This window comes from Pan troglodytes, chromosome 4 (assembly GCF_028858775.2).
Source record: "Pan troglodytes isolate AG18354 chromosome 4, NHGRI_mPanTro3-v2.0_pri, whole genome shotgun sequence".
In the NCBI taxonomy this organism is placed as follows: Eukaryota; Metazoa; Chordata; class Mammalia; order Primates; family Hominidae; genus Pan; species Pan troglodytes.
In genome coordinates, this window is record NC_072402.2 from 137,059,507 (window position 1) to 137,079,141 (window position 19,635).

Consider the following 19,635-nt stretch of genomic DNA (forward strand, 5'->3'; position numbering starts at 1 on the left):
GGCTGGGGTGTTTGTTTGGACTGGAGAAGGGAGGCGGCGGGCGAAGCGCACGTCGAGCGGGGGAGCGGCGCTGCCTGTGGAGATCCGCGGAGGCCGACAGGATTCGTTGGCTGCCGTCCCCGCTGCTGTGCATTGGGTGAGGGGTCCTCTCGGGCAGAGTGGCGACAGGGGTGCGGAGGTCGAGGGACAGCAAGTCGGCGACGGCAGAGGGGCCTAAAGGGTTCCCTGGGTGGTTGGCCACCGAGTCCATTGCGGCCTCCGTTGTTCATTGCCTCTTTCCACCAAGTCTGAGGGATGAGCTTGGGCCGACTTCGTCTCTGTCTTCTCCGAGACATGGCCGTCGCTTTTTTTTTTCATTGTCATTATTAATGATTTGGATCTCGCAGCTCTCTATCCGGGTCCTCAGTGGCGCGAGGGTTGCCGGGATAGCGCTTTCTCCTGTTCCCCATTCTCCCGGTCCTTTATCCCTCCGCCGGGTACCCTTTCCCCTGCCCCCCCTCCCACCGCCTCGGCAACAAAGCTTATTGTTTCTACCCGCTTTACGCCTGCGCGTCGCCACGCGCAGCCCCTACTTGCTGCGCGTGCGCGCCTCAGCAGAGGCTGGGGTTTGGGGAGAGAGGGGCGGAGGGACTGGCGGGCTCTTGGCGTCCTGGGGGAACGCTGCAACCGTCGACCGGCCTGATCAGAAGATCGTCTTTCTCCCGTTTCTTCGCCATCGCTACCCCTTATTTTTGGTTGTATTGCGGCTCATGCCCTGGAAAAAAGAACCTTTGGGGTACTGGGAACCCTTACCCTAGGAGGGCGTTGAGTTAGATGAACTTTAAGGTCCTCTTACCTTTTAATAATTTTCTGTGCTTACTCTCCTCCTTCCCCACCATCGCCACCAGAAATAAATAAGGCTTGTGGTGAACTTAGGTCTTCAAAACATTTGTTGCAGCAGCCAGCAGTGATATTTTTTAGGGACTCCTAAAAGGGGTCTTACCTGCTTCCTTTTGTTTCTTTTTTCCCTGATTTGGCACACGTATCAACTCATAAAAACCCCAAACTCTAGAAAGAATTTGGCTTCCAATTTGCCTTGGAAGGTGTAGCAGCTGACAGCCTTTGACGTTTATTTCAACGGAAAGTAGATGTTCATGTTGGGTGTGCTGGCTAATGTTGGAACGTGGTGGCATTGTTTTTTCACAAATTTCATTAGCGCAGTTAGATCAGGTGTTGGTTTATATTTTCATTAAGTCGCTTTTGAAATTTCTTCTGGCGTAGGTTGTGTTTGCAATAAGTAAAAGTTCTCTACAATAATTTTTAATGAGACTCCACTATTCGCTTTTGTGATTCTGTTTCCAGTTAGTGAAAGACAGGATATTTGGGGAAAATTAGTCTGTTTATACTACTTGTCAGTTGTGAACTTGAATAAAACTTTTCCACACACACACAAAATCACAGGATAGGTAACTTGACAAGAACTATAGAACCCACTTGTGTTTCTTTAAGGGATGGAGGTTAGGGAATGGAGATTTCCTCTAATGATTCAAGGCTGTGCACGTTGCTCCTTAGGAACTCAAATTGAGGTAGGTAATTTCACCCTCTTTTGGTCAGAATGAGTTTATAGCAGGCTTTTCCTTAAATAAGCACTCTGCACTTTATTCAGGTTTATCACTTTATGACTCTAGAGTGTGATGCTCCAGTTTTAGTGAAAAACTTGAACACTTAGCACAGCAATTTGGTTGATACTGTGGGAGATTAAAGAATGTGGAAGGCAAGACCTCTGCCCACTTGTAATCTAATAACCTTTCGTGCTTTTAAAACATTTTCTTGTAATTTACATCCTATTGTCATTCATTATCATGAAACGTGAAATGGGCAGAGCAAGTTTTTTTTTTTTTTTTTTTTTTTTGAGATGGAGTCTCACTCTGTCGCCAGGCTGGAGTGCTGGAGTGCAGTGGTGCAATTGGCTCACTGCAACCTCCGCCTCCCCGGGTTCAAGCGATTCTCCTGCCTCCGCCTCCCTAGTAGCTGGGACTACAGGCGCTTGCCACCACGCCTGGCTAATTTTTTGTATTTTTAGTAGAGACAGGGTTTCACCGTGTTAGCCAGGATGGTCTCGATCTCCTGACTTTGTGATCCGCCCCCGTCGGCCTCCCAACAGAGCAAGTTTTATCTTGCCCATTTGGGAATTAAAGAAATAGAAGCCTGAAAGATTATTTTTATTTAGCAAATATTTATATAACAATAATGCCAGGCATTGTTCTCATTGCCTTTACAAATATTAACTAATTTGATCCACAACATAGCTAGAAGGTAGGCCCTACTGTAAAATGAAGATGACAAATGAGATGTGAAGTAACTTTCCCAATGTCACAGAGCTATGATAGTCGGAATTCAAATCCAGATAGTCCAGAGATTCTATGCTCTTAACCATTATGTGGTGCTGTGTGATTTAGTGACAGGTCTAGGGTACTTTAAGGTGGCTATGTAGCATAGCTGGGATTTGAACCTACGTCTTCTGACTGTGGTCTAAGATTAAAGTTGTCCAAGTCATTGCCTTTGTGATCTAGACCACCTGTTGCACAGGTGCATGAATAGTTTGCATTTGATATAGGCTAAGGTTCAGTTCCAAAAAACTCCCTTTTTTCTTAATTTTTTCATTGTTTAGAGTGGTGCTGTCCAATGATGTAGGTACTGTGTGTGGTTATGAGCACTTGAGATGTGGCTAGTGTAAATGAAGAACTAAATTTTAATCAAATAGATCTGTGTAGCCGATGGCCACCATATTGGATGGGCACACGTTTGGAGAATTTGAATAGCCTCTGCTTCTTATATCAGTTTGTATAAATTTGGGTGGCATTTCTAATGTACTTGAGCTTTTATCAGTTAGGATGACCCATTCTTGCTCTCACCTAATTACCCTTGTTACACTACAGTTGAGATTAGGGTAGACTTTGGGGTTTTCCTGTGACATTGTTTCACCTCTGTAGATTTAAGATCTCTAATTTTTACCTTGTCCCTTGGTCTAGAGACCTTTAACTGCCCTAAATATTTAATCACCGAGATAGTTAATGCCAATTGTTATGTGCCAGGTTCTCTAACTAGGTACTATTATTAATTCCCATGCAACAGATGAGGAAACCGAGACTCAGGTTAAATAACTTGCCATGGTCACACAGTTAGTAAAGCAGCCTGGTTCCAGAGCCCATGGGTTTTTGTTGTTGTTGTTGTTGTTGTTTTTGAAACGGAGTCTTGCTCAACTGTTGCCCAGGCTGGAGTGCAGTGGCGCGATCTCGGCTCACTGCACGCTCCACCTCCAGGGTTCATGCCATTCTTCTGCCTCAGCCTCCTGAGTAGCTGCGCCCGACACCACACCTGGCTACTTTTGTTTTTGTATTTTTAATAGAGACGGGGTTTCACCGTGTTAGCCAGGATAGTCTCGATCTCCTGACCTCGTGATCCAACGGCCTTGGCCTCCCAAAGTGCTGGGATTACAGGTGTGAGCCACCGCGCCCAGCCCAGAGCCCATGTTTTTTAATCGTTACCTTACTGTGCCAAATAGTAAAACAAAAAATTCGGTGCTTTTCACAGACTTCAGAGTGGAAAACAGACCAATTGAAAAATGTTGCGATCCTCTTTAACTGCCAAAGGAAGTATGCTTCAACGTATATATGCGTAAAATACGATTAAAAAAATATGCAAATAAGGTAAGGATCACAGTGGTTCAAAACAGAGTCCAAGGGAATGAGAAAAGATGGTGCCTATGGAGGTAGATTAATGAAAGAAACAGAAGAGAACTATGCTTGAATTTTTTTTTTTTTTGAAACGGAGTCTCGCTCTGTTGCCCAGGCCTGAGTGCAGTGGCGTGATCTCATTTTACTGCAAGCTCCACCTCCCGGGTTCACGCCATTCTCTTGCCTCAGCCTCCTGAGTAGCTGGGACTACAGACGCTTGCCACCATGCCTGGCTAATTTTTTGTATTTTTAGGAGAGATGGGGTTTCACCGTGTTAACCAGGATGGTCTCAATCTCCTGACCTTGTGATCCGCCCACCTCGGCCTCCCAAAGTGCTGGGATTACAGGCGTGAGCCACCGCACCAGGCCTGTATTTGAATTTTAATGAGAATTCTTAAAAGATGAAACTAGTGGAGAAAGATTGTAAAACCTAAAAGATTTCTGTATTTTAAAATTCCATAGACAATATAAAAGGACACTGCTGGAAACCAATATGTCTAAGAGGCATTTCAGGAGGGAAAAAAACAGCTGAAGACACAATAAAGCCCTAAGTTGATAAATTGAAAGGGTTTGCTGACTTCCAGGCAGTAGTACTGGGAAAAAATTGCTCTTACCTATCCAAAATCTGGTGAAATATATGAATTTGTTAAAACATCTTAAGCTGTCGTCTAGAACAGGATTTTTAAATTTTTATTTATTTTTTTGAGACGGAGATTTGCTCTGTCGCCAGGCCGGAGTGCAGTGGCGCAATCTCGGCTCACTGCAACCTCCGCCTCCCAGGTTCCAGTGATTCTCCTGCCTCAGCCTCCCCAGTAGCTGGGACTACAAGCATGTGCCACCACGCCCAGCTAATGTTTGTATTTTTAGAGACGGGGTTTCACCATGTTGGCCAGGATGGTCTCAATCTCTTGACCTCATGATCCACCCCCTTGGCCTCCCAAAGTGTTGGGATTACAGGCGTGAGCCACCGCACCTGGCCTATTTTTATTTTTTGAGATGCAGTCTCCCTCTGATGCTCAGGTTGGAATGCAGTGGCACCATCTCAGCTCACTGCAACCTTTGCCTCCCAGGTTCAAGCAATTCTCCTGCCTCAGCCTCCCGAGTAGCTGGGACTACAAGCGTGCACCTCCACGTCCAGCTAATTTTTGCATTTTTAGAGACGGGGTTTCGCCCAAGTTGGCCAGGATGGCCTCAATCTCTTGACCTCGTGATCCACCCGCTTTGGCCTCCCAAAGTGCTGGGCGTGAGCCGCTGCGCCCAGCTTATTTTTATTTTTTGAGATGCAGTCTCAGTCTGTTGCTCAGGCTGGAATGCACCATCTCAGCTCACTGCAACCTCTGCCTCCCAGGTTCAAGCAGTGCTCCTGCCTCAGGCTCCCGAGTAGCTGGGACTACAGCTGTGCGCCACCATGCCTGGCTTAGTTTTTGTATTACTAGAGATGGGGTTTCACCATGTTGGCCAGGGCCGGTCTCAAACTCCTCACCTCAAGTGATCCACCTCCCTTGGCCTCCTAAAGTGCTAGGATTATAGGTGTGAGCCACTGCACCCAGCCTAGAACAGGATTTTTAAAAGGAAAGAAAATTGATTTTCTACAACATTGAAAGTTGGAATTATTGACAATAGATTATCAACAGGAAGCACAGACATCTCAGAATTCTGTTACAACTAATTTTTTTTAGCACATTTACATGGAAATACTCATGTTACAACTTTTTTTTTTTTTTTTTTTAAGACACAGTTCCGCTCTGTCGCCCAGGCTGGAGTGCAGTGGCGCGATCTTGGCTCACTGCTACCTCCACCTCCCGAGTTCAAGCGATTCTCCTGCCTCAACCTCCTGAGTAGCTGACACTACAGGCGCCCACCACCATGCCCGGCTAATTTTTGTATTTTTGGTAGAGGCAAGGTTTCACCATATTGGCCAGGCTTTTCTAGAACTCCTGACCTCAAATGATCCACCCACCTCGGCCTCCCAAAGTGGTGGGATTACAGGCCTGAGCCACCACGCCAGGCCATACAACATTTTTATTCAAACATGAAGGCAAAAGATGTTTTGTAGCATTAGGAGATATACCTAATGCTAAATGACGAGTTAATGGGTGCAGCACACCAGCATGGCACATGTATACATATGTAACTAACCTGCACATTGTGCACATGTACCCTAAAACTTAAAGGATAATAATAATTTTTAAAAAACTATGGTACATCCATAAAAAAAAAAGATGTTTTGGACACTGGCTTAGAATGATAAATCCTCAGGTAGCCTTTTGAACTATTTTACAAAGATAGGAAGTTAGGGGAAGATGATGAATATAAGAAACAACTATGAGTGGCCAGTGTGGTGGCTCATATCTGTAATCCCAGCACTTCGGGAGGCTGAGGTGGGCGGATCACCTGAGTTCAGGAGTTCTAGATGAGCCTGGCCAACATAGTGAAACCCCATCTCTACTAAAAATACAGAAATTAGCCAGGCACAGGCATGGTGTTACACACTTGTAATTCCAGCTACTCAGGAGGCAGAGGTTGCAGTGACCCGAGATCGTGCAGCTGCACTTTAGCCTGGGCAACAGAGTGAGACTCCATGTCAAAAAAAAACAAAAAACAAAAACTACGAGTGATGAATTTATTTATTTATTTATTTTTATTTTTTGAGACAGGGTCTTGCTGTGTCACCCAGGCTGGGGTGCAGTGGCGTGATCTTGGCTCACTGCAGCCTCTGCCTCCCAGGCTCGAGCAATTCTCCTGCCTCAGCCTTCTGAGTAGCTGGGACAACAGGGGAGCACCACCAAGCCTGGCTAATTTTTTTTTTTTTTTTTTTTTTTGAGACAGAGTCTCGCTCTGTCGCCCAAGTTGGAGTGCAGTGGCGTGGTCTCAGCTGACTGCAAGCTCTGCCTCCCGGGTTCACGCCAATTTCCTGCCTCGGCCTCCCGAGTAGCTGGGACTACAGGTGCCTGCCACCACACTTGGCTAATTTTTTTTTGTATTTTTAGTAGAGATGGGGTTTCACCGTGTTAGCCAAGATGGTCTAGATCTCCTGACCCCATGATCTGCCCACCTCGGCCTCCCAAAGTGCTGGGATTACAGGCGTGAGCCACTGTGCCTGGCCACGCCCAGCTAATCTTTGTATCTTTTTTTTTTTTTTTTAAGTCAGAGTTTCACTCTTATTGCTTAGGCTGAAGTGCAGGACACAATCTTGGCTCACTGCAACCTCTGCCTCCCAGGTTCAAGCAATTCTCCTGCCTCAGCCTCCCCAGTAGCTGGGATTACAGGTGCCTGCCACCACACCCAGCTAATTTTTGTATTTTTAGTAGAGACGGTTTCGCCATGTTGGCCAGGCTAGTCTTGAACTCCTGACCTCAGGTGATCTGCCTGCTTCAGCCTCCCAAAGTGCTGGGATTACAAGCGTGAGCCACTGTGCATGGCCTGAATGATGAATTTAGTAAAATATAAATGGATGATAATGTGAATTGTCAAGTATTCAATTCAAAAATTATTTTAAAACATAGTAAGAGAAAACCTAATAGTAGGAATCTACCAGTGCTAACTTCCACAAAACTGAAGATTGGGGAGGGAAGAAGTGTGTAAGTAAAATAATTTTAAAGGGCTTGCCTTGGCTCAGAGTAGGCATTGGGTTGGGTATATTGGAGAAGGAAAGGCATTCTAAATGGATGTATAGAGTTGTTTTTTGCTGTTGTTGTTGTTGTTGTTTTTCTCTGAGACGGAGTCTCGCTCTATCGCCGAGGCTGGAGTACAGTGGTGTGATCTTAGCTCACTGCAACCTCCGCCTCCTGAGTTCAAGCAATTCTCCTGCCTCAGCTTCCTGACTAGCTAGAACTACAAGCTCACACCACCATGCCTGGCTAATTTTTGTATTTTTAGTAGATACCGGGTTTCGCCATGTTGGCCAGGATGGTCTCGATCTCCTGACCTTGTGATCCACGCGCCTCAGCCTCCCAAAGTGCTGGGATTACAGGCATGAGCCACTGCCTCCCGCCCTTGGAGTACATTTTTAATTGATAGGAAAATAGTTAAAGTTATTAAGTGTGGGAAAATAAACGCTATAGAAAAGAAATAGTTAATAGAACATTTGAAAAAGCATAAGAAAAGTAAACATGAAATTATTATGAAAGACATAAAACGAAACATCAGTTATCAAAAATGTTAATTCCTGGCTGGGCACAGTGTCTCACACCTGTAATTCCAGCACTTTGGGAGGCTGAGATAGGTGGATCACAAAGTCAAGAGATTGAGACCATCCTGGCCAACATGGTGAAACCCTGTTTCTACTAAAAATAGAAAAGTTAGCTGGACATGGTGGCGTGCACCTGTGATCCCAGCTACTCGGGAGGCTGAGGCAGGAGAATCACTTGAACGCGGGAGGCAGAGGTTGCAGTGATCCGAGATTGCGCCACTACACTCCAGCCTGGCGACAGAGTGAGACTCTGTCTCAAAAAATAAAAATAAGAAATAAAAGTTAGCCAGGTGTGGTGGCGGGCGCCTGTAATCCCAGCTACTCTGGAGGCTGAGGCAGGAGAATTGCTTGAACCCTGGAGGCAGAGACTGCAGTGAGCTGAGATCGCGCCACTGCACTCCAGCCTGGGCAGCAAAGGCGAGACTCTGTCTCAAAAAAAAAAAAAAAAAAAAGTTAATTCCTTATGAGACAGAAATTCTCAGACTGGGTCACATATTCTATCTACTGTAGTAGAGGACTTGGATAAACCACTTTCAGAATTGAACAGATTAAGTAAAAAAGATGAGTGTAATATATACATCATTCTTGTACTTTAGAAATAGAAATCACAGGCCAGGCGCGGTGGCTCATGCCTGTAATCCCAGCACTTTGGGAGGCCGAGGTGGGCGGATCATGAGGTCAGGAGTTGGAGACCAGCCTGGCCAACATGACAAAACCCCATGTCTACTAAAAATGCAAAAATTAGTGTGTCATAGTGGCATGCGCCTGTAGTCCCAGCTACTCGGGAGGCTGAGACAGGAAAAGCACTTAAACTCAGAAGGTGGAGGTTGCAGTGAGCCGAGATTGTGCCACTGCACTCCAGCCTGGGTGACAGAGTGAGACTCTGTCTCAAAAAAATAAAATAAAATAAAATAAAAAATAAAAAATTGAAATAGTTGAGGTTGAAAGATCATACCTGCAACTTATCAAATGGTTAAGCAAAAAAAAAAAAAAGAAAAAAATAGAGAAAACAGGCAAAAGACTGTTTGATGAATCTAGATGAAAGGTTTGTGTTCCTTGTCCTCTTTCAGTTTTTGATATTGGTATAGAAATACACAATTACAGAATAATGAATCTCAGAATAGATTCAGACAAATGGGAATTCAATTATGATAAACATGAGGAATAAGCTTTCTTTAGTGGGGGATGATGTAATTTATATGGAAAAATATAGATCCTTCACATATTCAAATGTTCACATGAACTAAAGATTTAAATATAAAAACTTGAAACTATAAAAATATTGAGAGAAAATACAGGAAATATAATCTCAATGTGGGAAAAGACTTCCCAGAAGCTGTAAAGAAAAACAAATGTCATTTTTAGCTCATCTGATTGCAAAAATAAAATACAATACATATATAATATCTGGGATTGCTGAAGATGCAGCAAAATGGATGCGCCCAAACACTATAATAGGAATGCGTATTGCCACATTTTTATAAATAATCTGTCATCTCTTACAGTTAAAATGCACATGGCCCTTGACACAGTTATTCCCACTTACAGGAATATATCCTATACGAAGCACTACTACCTTGTCTCTACTAAAAAAAAAAAAAGAGTGATCATAGCAAGATTGTGTGTAATGGCAAAAAGTGGGAACATAAATGTACATCAGAAGGGGGTGGTTGAATAAGTGGTGTTGTATCCATTAAAAAGTGAAGTATACCAATACCTGTTGACTAGGGAAGATTTTATGTAATGTATTTAATATAATTCTGTTAAAATACAGAAATGCTTTATGCGTGTTTATATAAACAAAGAATTATGAAAGGATACATATTAAGCTGTTAACATTGATGAATTACCTCTATGATAGGATCGGAGAGGGAAAAAATATATACGCTTTAGACATTTGTATGCCTAACTTTTTTTCTTTTTTTTGTAAGTAGTGTGTACTTTTTACATTCATCCCTGTCACTCTTTTTTTGAGAGATGGGGTCTTGCTGTATCACCCAGGCTGGAGTGCAGTGGTGCAATCATGGTTCAAGTAATCCTCCTGTCTCAGCTTTCCAAGTAATTGGGTCTACAGGTGAACACCACCATGCCCAGCTAATTAAAAATGTTTTTTGTATAGATGGGCTCTTGGTATGTTTCCCACACTGATCTTGAATTCCTGACCCCAAGTGATCCTCCCGCATCGGCCTACACTTCAATGCTTGCTTTCCTAACAAAATTGATCCTAAATTTGTGCAAAGACCCTGCTGTCCAAAAATTTTCAAATGAATACTGAAAGCATAAAGTGAAAAATTACTGTTTATGACAGGTTGAGCATCCCAGTTTGAAAATTTGATATCTGAACTGTTCCAAAGTCCAGAACTTTTTGAATGCCAACATGACACTCAAAATTTCAGATTTGGGATTCTCAACTGCAAGTATAATACAGTATTCCAAAATCAGAAAAAAAAAACACCAAAACACTTCTGGTTCTAAGCATTTTGGATAATCACATTTATTTTGTGATTTTCACTAGGGAAATCTGATTTACATGTATTTTAATGACTACTAGATACATTAAACTAGTTTTTCTGAGTTAGTCTTGCCGTGTTATCAAGACGTGTTATCTCCTTTGCATGAGATTAATACTGAACATTTTTTATTTTTGATATATTTTCTGACAGTTTTAGGGTTTTAAAGCATAACATGCCTTGAAACAAATACAGGCTGTAAAAAACCTGGGGAAAAAATATTGGCTTTCTCAGTTAATTCCTGCCAGGTTTTTTTTTTTTTTTTGGAGATGGAGTTTCGTCCTTGTTGCCCAGGCTGGAGTGCAATGGAGTGATCTTGGCTCACCGCAACCTCTGCCTCAGCCTCCCGAGTAGCTGTGATTACAGGCATGTGCCACCACGCCCGGCTACTTTTGTGTTTTTAGTAGAGACAGGGTTTCTCCATGTTGGTCAGGCTGGTCTCGAACTCCTGACCTCAGGTGATCTTCCTGCCTCAGCCTCCCAAAGTGCTGGGATTACAGACATGAGCCACCACGCCCAGCCTACCTGCCAGTTTTATAGTGGGTCAGAATGAGGCATGAGCCAAAGATAAGATAGTAACAGATGAGGCTGGGTGCGTTGGCTCACGCCTGTAATCCAGCACTTTGGGTGGCCAAAGTGGGCAGATCACCTGAGGTTGGGAGTTTGAGACCAGCCTGACCAACATGGAGAAACCCCCGTCTCTACTAAAAATACAAAGTTAGCCGGGCGTGGTGGAGCATGCCTGTAATCCCAGCTGCTCGGGAGGCTGAGGCAGGACAATCGCTTGAACCCAGGGAGATGGAGGTTGTGGTGAGCCATTGCACTCCAGCCTGGGCAACAAGAATGAAACTCTGTCTCAAAAAAAAAAAAAAGTAACAGCTGAGTATAGTCAGCCTCTCAGTTTTGTGTTTTTTGTTTTCCTCTGTGACTTATTTGTACCAGAGTTTGTCTTTTTACTGTATTGTTAAGTCATTATCTGTTTTCGGTCCTTAAAAGTCATTCAAGCAAATTAGGGCCTTCTTTTGTGTTTCCAGCATTTCCTCTAAGTTTTAATTATTTTTGTTCTGGAGAAAAGCATTCTCTCAGCCAGGGGAGACTCTCAACATATATAGGTTTGAGCTCATTGACTCTTAGGATGTTAAAGACATTTGTTTCTGGCTATTTCTGAATAGGATGATGATATACTCCAGCTGTTGTACACATTTTTACTGTGTATTATTTTCTTAAGGGTTACCCTGGAGGTTATAATTAACATCTTGGTTTGTAACAATTCAGTTTGAGTTAATATCAGCTTAGTTTCAAGCGTATCCAAAAGACTATATAGCTTCCTGTCGCCCACCATTATTACATTTGTAATAATGTAATTACAAAATAATTACATGTCTTTTGTAATTTGTTACTACAAAATACATCTTTATACATTGTATGTCCATTAACATAGATTTATAATTCTTATATTATGCATTGTCTTTTTTTTTTTTTTTTAGGCAGAGTCTCGCTGTTGTTGGCCCAGGCTGGAGTGCAGTGGCGCTGTCTCGGCTCACTGTACCCTCTGCCTCCCGGGTTCCAGCAGTTCTCCTGCCTCAGCCTCCCGAGTAGCTGAGGTTACAGGTGCCTGCCACCACACCCACTTAATTTTTTTGTATTTTTAGTAGAGACGGGGTTTCGCCATGTTGGCCAGGCTGGTCTCGAACTCCTGACCTCAGGTGATCCACCCACTTCGGCCTCCCAAAGTGCTGGGATTACAGGCATGAGCCACTGTGCCCAGCCTTATCTTTTAAATAATGCAGAAAGAAAGAGGAGTAATAAGCCAAAATATGTTATTACAGACTTTTGTGACTACCTGTATAAGTTACTTTTACTGGCATTTTAATTTTGTGTGGATTCAATTTAATGTCTATAGAGTTCTTTCATTTCAGCCTGAACGACTCACTTTAGCTTTTCTTATAGGACAGGTCTACTAGTGACAAACTCTGTCCATTTTTTCTTATCTGTCAGTGACTTAATTTCTCCTTCATTTTTGAAAGGGTAGTTTTGCCAGATAAAGAATTCTTGGTTCGATTTTTTTTCTTTCAGCATTTTGAATATGTTACCTTCTGACCTCCATGGTTTCTGGTGAGAAATCAGCTGTTAATCTTATTGAGGATCCCTTGTATGTAATGAGTTGCTTCTCTTGGTGTTTTCAAGATGCTCTCTTTGTCTTTCAGCAATTCGATTGTAATGTGTATTGGTACGGGTCATATTGAGTTTATCCTACTTTGGGTTAATTGAGCTTCTTAGATACATAGATTTGTGTCTTTTTATCAAATTTGGGGAGTTTTAGGCTGTTATCTCTTCAAATGTTTCTGAACTATTCTCCTTTTCTTCTGGGAATTCCATTGTATATATTTTGGCACAATTGATGTCTCCTGGGTCTCTCAATGTTCTGTTCATTTTTCTTCATTTCCTCATTCTGCTTCTCAGACTGGATAAATCTCAATTGACCTTAACTTAAATTTGCTGATTCTTTTGTCTCTCTGCTCATATCTGCTGTTGAACCCCTCTAGTAAATTTTTCATTTCAGTTGTACCTTTTTTTTTTTTTTTTTTTTTTTTTTGAGATGGAGTCTTGCTCTGTTGCCCGGGCTGGAGTGCAGTGGCGTGGTCTCAGCTCACTACAGCCTCCACCTCCAGGTTCAAGCGATACTCCTGGCTCAGCCTCCTGAGTAGCTGGGACTACAGGCACGTGGTACCACATCTGGCTAATTTTTATACTTTTAGTAGAGACAGGGTTTCACTATGTTGGCCAGGCTGGTCTTGAACTCCTGACCTCGTGATCCTCCTGCCCCAGCCTTCCAAAGTCCCAAAGTGCTGGGATTACAGGCATGAGCCACCACACCTGGCCCAGTTTACTTTTAAACTCCAACATTTCTATTTGTCTCTCTCTTTTTTTTTTTTTTTTGGAGACAGAGTTTTCACTCTTGTTGCCCAGGCTGGAGTGCAGTGGCATGATCTCTGTTCACTGCAACCTCCACTTCTTGGGTTCAAGCGATTCTCCTGCCTCAGCCTCCCAAGTAGCTGGGATTACAGGCATGCACCCCCATGCCCGGCTAAATTTTTTGTATTTTTAGTAGAGACAGGATTTCACCATGTTGTCCAGGCTGGGCTTGAACTCCTGACCTCAGGTGATCTGCCTGCCTTGGCCTCTCAAAGTGCTGGGATTACAGGTGTAAGCCACCACGGCCCACTATTTGTCTCTACTGATATTCTCTATTTGGTGAGACATCATTCTATGGTTCCTTTTATTTTTTTCTACATGGTTTCCTTTAGCTCTTTTAACATACTTAATATACTTGATTTGAAGTCTTTGGCCAGGCACAGTGGCACTTTGGGAGGCTGATGCGGGGAGATCACCTGAGGTCAGGAGTTCGAGACCAACCTGGCCAACATGGTGAAACCCCTTCCCTGCTAAAATAATACAAAAATTAGTTGGGTGTGGTGGTGGGCGCCTGTAATCCCAGCTACTTGGGAGGCTGAGGAAGGAGAATCGCTTGAACCCAGGAGGCGGAGGTTGCAGTGAGCCAAGATCAAGCCACTGCACTCCAGCCTGGGCAACACAGGGAGACTCAGTCTCAAAAAATAAATAGGCTGGGCGTGGTGGCTCACACCTGTAATCCTAGCACTTTGGGAGGCACCTGAGGTCAGGAGTTTGAGACCAGGCTGGCCAACATGGTGAAAACCCCGTCTCTACTAAAAGCTGCAAAAATTAGCCAGACATGGTGTTGGGTGCCTGTGATCCCAGCTACTTGGGAGGCTGAGGCAGGGGAACCACTTGAACCCAGGAGGCAGAAATTGCAATGAGCTGAGATCGTGCCATTGCACTCCAGCCTGGGTGACAGAGCAAAACTCTGTCTCAAAAACGATACATTAAATAAATAAAGTTGGCTGGGCACGGTGGCTCACGCCTGTAATACCAGCACTTTGGGAGACCAAGGCAGGCAGATCACAAGGTGAGGAGTTTGAGACTAGCCTGACCAACATGGTGAAACCCCGTCTCTACTAAAAATATAAAAATTAGCCAGGCCTGGTGGCATGCACCTGTAATCCCAGCTACTCGGGAGGCTGAGGCAGGAGAATCACTTGAACCCAGGAGGCGGAGGTTGCAGTGAGCCAAGATCGCGCCATTGCACTCCAGCCTGGGCAAAAAGAGCAAAACACTCCTCGTCAAAAATAATAAATAAATAAAGTCTTTGTCCAATGTAATATCTGGGCTCCCTTGGGGACAGTTTCTGTTAATTTATTTTTTGCCTGTGTATGGGCCATACTTTTTTATTTCTTTGCATGCCTCATAATTTTTGTTGAAAATGACATTTCGGGCTGGGCACGGTGACTTAACGCCTGTAATCCCAACACTTTGAGAGAGAGTCCAAGGCGAGTGGATTATTTGATGTCAGGAGTTCGAGACCAGCCTAGCCAACATGGTGAAACCCCGTCTCTACTAAAAGTATACAGAAAATTAGCCAGGTGTGCTGGCATGCGCCTGTAGTCCCAGCTACTAGGGAGGCTGAGGCAGGAGAATCGCTTGAACCCGGGAGGTGGAGGTTGCAGTGAGCTGAGATTGAGCCACTGCACTTCAGCCTGAGTGACAGAGCAAGACTCTGTCTCCAGAAAAAAAAAAAAAAAAAAAAAAGACATTTTGAATGATATAATGTGGCAATTCTGGAAATTAGATTCTCCCCAGGTTTGTTGCCACTTATTGTAGTTGTCATTTTAGTGCCTTTTCTGAAAGAGTTTAGTAAAATTTGTATTCTTTTTCTGTGTGGGCCATTGAAATCTCTCTTCCATTAGCTTAGTGGTCAGCTAGTGATTTGACAGATATTTTTTTAAATGCCTTTAAGCAAAAAACAACTCCCCTAGTCTTGGTATATGGGTCCTATGGATGTGTTGAGGCACACCTTCAACAGCTCTGCCTTTGCCTTCACTTCCTGCATGGGCAGAGCCTGAAATTCAGCCAGAGGTGAAAACTTAGAGCCTTTTCAGGTCTTTTCTGAACATCTGCTCAGCACTGACATGCCTATGGCTTTCTAGGACTACCAGGATATGTGGGAGCTTTTCAAAGCTCTTACTCTCAAAGCATCTCCTTCACCAGCTTTTCTTCCCAGGCTTTTTACTGTGTTGATTGTTTGCCCCGTTATTGCTACTAAATTTACCCTTAACTGTTTTTGACAAATATGTGTGCTACTGCCCCACCTCACTCCCCATAGCAAACTCTTGAGCCAGTCCTTCAGGGAGCCAGGTCAAAACAACCAGAGTTTTTTGTTAATATTTATTATATTGCAGCCAGGGGCCGTGGCTCACGCCTGTAATCCAAACACTCTGGGAGGCTGAGGCGGGCGGATCACGAGGTCAAGAGATAGAGACCATCCTGGCCAACATGGTGAAACCCCGCCTCTATTAAAAATACAAAAATTAGCGGGGCATGGTGGCACGTGCCTGTAGTCCCAGCTACTTGTGAGGCTGAGGAAGGAGAATCGCTTGAACCTAGGAGGCAGAGGTTGCAATGAGCTGAGATTACGCCACTACACTCCAGCCTGGGCAACAGAGCGAGATTCCATCTCAAAAAAATAAAAATAATATTGATATTGCTACCTCCAGCTTGTACCAAGAATGCAGGCTATTGTCTTCAAGGCTTACCAAGCTGCAAATGGGAGATGGCACCAGGGTAGTTTAAAATACCACAGAGGTGTTTTACCAGAATTGAACTGTTGTTTTTTTTTTTCTTAAGCATTCCTCTGGAAGTTTATCATTGCATTGGCAGTTCTTTTTAGTAGTTCTGTAGAGATAGGGGTCTCACTATGTTGCCCATGCTGGTTTTCAACAGCTGGGTCTGGAGGCCCACCTCAGACTCACCAAGTGCTGGGCCCTGGTGCATGTTTTAGAGTCAGGCTACCTTGACTTGAATTTCAGCTCCACTGTTCACTAGTTGTGTAACCTGGAACAAGTTACTTAAGACTTAGTTCTTTGTCATGGAAATGAATTTGACCATAATCCCTACATCCACAGGACTTGTGAGTATTAAATAGATGATGACTGTAAGGCCCTTAAATGCAATACTATTGTTGCATATGTGTTTACTTTTTAAGAAAAATATATACCACATTAGCAGTGCTTACTTTTGGGAAAAGGATTGGGAGTGAGGATTGTGTCTGGTGGTGGGGAGGGAGTCAGCTACCTTTTTTGCTCATTTTTTCTATCACAGTTGAAAATGTACAGCTAAAAGACTGACTAGCGTTGAACACATTGGGTATATATTCAAGAGAACTAAAAATGTGCTCATATAAAAACTTGTACACAAATACCGATAACAGCATTATTAATAGCCAAAAAGTGGAAACGACTGCAGATGCTCATTAATCAGAGTAGATAAAATGTGTATCTCTATACAATGGAATATTGTTTGGCAATAAAAAGGAATGAAATGCTGATACATGCTACAACATAGGTGAACCTTGAAAACATTGTAATAAGTGAAAGAAGCCAGACATGAGAAGAAGACACATATTTTATGATTCCATTTATATGCAATGTTCAGAATAGGCAAATCTATAGAGACAGAAAGTAGACTAGTGGTTGCCCAAGTTGGGGGGCTTGGGAAATGGAGAGTGACTACAGATGGGTATGGAGTTTCCTTTTGGGGTGGTGAAAATGTTCTGGAATTAGGTAATGGTGGTGTGTTAAAACCACTGAATCAAACACTTTAAAATAGTAAATTCTTTTTTTGAGACGAGGTCTTGCTCTGTTGCCCAGGCTGGAATGCAGTGGCGTGCGATCATGGCTCTCTGCAGCCTTGACCTCGGGCTAATATGATCCTCCCACCTCACTCTCCTGAGTATCTGGGACCACAGGTGTGCACCACCACACCCAGCTAAGTTATTTGTTTGAGACAGAGTCTTACTCTGTCTCCCAGGCTGGAGAGTGCAGTGGTGCGATCTTGGCACGCTGGAACCTCTACCTCCTGGGTTCAAGTGATTCTCCTGCCTCAGCCTCCTGTGTAGCTGGCATTACAGGTGTGCACCATCACACCTGGCTAATTTTTTTTCATTTTCAGTAGAGACAGGGTTTCGCCATGTTGGCCAGGCTGGTCTCAAACTCCTGACCTCAAGTGATCTGCCCGCCTCAGCCTCCCAAAGTGCTCGGATTACAGGCATGAGCCACAGTGCCCGGTGTGAAAAGTAGGATTTTATGGGCATAAGTTGGGACAGGATACAAATTGGGAAAATAATGAAAACCTGTTTATATTGGGGTGTCTTTGTACCTAACTTAATGATAAGGTTCAGATGCAGATTAACCAAAGTTCCATCCAGTTGTGAGGCAGGATCAATCCCAGCCATTCACAGTATTAGAGGAATATCTAAAATGTAATTATTTAACAGTAAGCGGTTTGGTAGCCTGCCATATAAGAATGAGTAATTTTCAGCCAGACACGGTGGCTCATGCCTGTAATCCCAGCACTTTGGGAGGCTGAGGTGGGCGGATCACTTGAGGTCAGGCGTTTGACGCCAGCCGGGCCAACGTGGTGAAACCCTGTCTCTACTAAAAATACAAAAAAATTAGCCGGCCATGGTGGCACGCTCCTGTAATCCCAGCTACACAGGAGGCTGAGGCAGGAGAATCTCTTGAACCCAGGAGGCAGAGGTTGCAGTGAGCTGAGATTGCACCACTGTACTCTCCGTCTCAAAAAAAAATGGGTAATTTTCTTCTTTTCTTTTTTTTGAGTTGGAGTCGCGCTCTGTTGCCCAGGCCAGAGTGCAGTGGCGCAGTCTCGGCTCACTGCAACCTCCACCTCTCAGGTTCAAGCGATTCTTCTGCCTCGGCCTCCCAAGTAGCTGGGACTACAGGCGCGTGCCACCACACCTGGCTAGTTTTTGTATTTTTAGTAGAGACGGGATTTCACCATATTGGCCAGGCTGGTCTCGAACTCCCGATCTCGTGATCTGCCCGCCTTGGCCTCCCAAAGTGTTGGGATTATAGGCGGGAGCCACCGCACCCAGCCTAATTATTTTCTTTAGAGGAACTGGTTATTATTTAGTCAAAACTTGCTATCAAAATAGTTTTTCATCCAAGTTTAATGATAAAAATAACAGATATCCATTGTCTGTTTTCTGTCTTGTCTGCTTTTACAGTGCCTCAATTTCCTAACAAATCATATTATCATATTTTCTTTCTACCAACACCATAGCACATAACTCTGAGTCTGTTTCTGCCTTTCTTCTTTTGTTTGATTGTATTATTGTTTTTCAAGATAGGGTCTTGCTCTGCCACCCAGGCTGGAGTGCAGTGGCACTATCTCAGCTCACTGCAACCTCCACCTCCCAGGGTCAGGAGATCCTCCTACCTTGGCCTCCCAAGTAGCTGGGACTGCAGGCGTGCACCACTGTACCCAGCTTTGCCATATTGCCCAGGCTAGTATCAAACTCCTGGGCTCAAGCGATCCACCCCTGTTGACCTCCCAAAGTGTTGGGATTACAGGCATGAGCCGCACCCAGTTTGTTTCTTCCTGCCTTTCTTTTTTTTTTTCTTTTTTGGAGACAGGGTCTTGCTTTCTTGCCCAGGCTGAAGTGCAGTGATGTGATCTTGCCTCTCTGCAACCTCTGCCTCCCAGGTTCCAGTGATTTTCTTGCCTCAGCCTCCCAAATAGCTGGGATTATAGGCATGCACCACCACATCCAGCTAATTTTTTGTATTTGTAGTAGAGATGGGGTTCTCTATGTTTCCCAGGCTGGTCTCGAACTCCTGGGCTCAAGCAGTCCACCTGCTTTGGCCTCCCAAAATGCTGGAATTACTGGAGTGAGCCACAGTGCCCGGCCTGCCTTTCTTTTATAGATATACATACTATAACTAGAACAGAAGTTCCCAGAAATTTTTAGTTGAGGACCTCTCAACAATTAAAATTTTCACCACTATGATCCTATTGTCATTAGTATCTAGTATTTGTCATATTACATGAACAGCTATGGATTTTTATTACACTTACGTCCTCTTAAGGATAAGTCCATAAAATTTAAAGGGCCAGGCAACACACATAGGGTTAATCTTTTCCCTGAAACTTATCCCAAAGGGAAAAAAATACATATATTTCCAGTAGGAGATTTTAGATTTAGTGTTTTACTTGATTATGACAAATTTGAGGTGAGCAGACCTCAATAAGCCTTTCTTTGGCACAAGTCACTATACTGCTT

The 19,635-nt window shown here is 43.8% G+C and overlaps 1 protein-coding gene across 8 annotated transcripts in view; it reads left to right on the forward strand.

Moving 5' to 3' along the window:
* Window positions 1–19,635, forward strand: part of PAIP2 (poly(A) binding protein interacting protein 2) — a 27,908-nt gene continuing 8,273 nt past the window's right edge. The window contains exons 1-3 of one of the 8 annotated variants that reach the window (XM_063810733.1): window positions 544–1,565; window positions 3,389–3,479; window positions 3,574–3,689. The gene's annotated coding sequence lies outside the window, so the exon portion shown is untranslated. Of the gene's footprint in view, window positions 137–543; window positions 1,566–3,388; window positions 3,480–3,573; window positions 3,690–19,635 lie in introns of those variants that run through there. The other 7 variants (XM_016953904.4, XM_054685222.2, XM_054685223.2 and 4 more) reach the window with 7 other exon arrangements.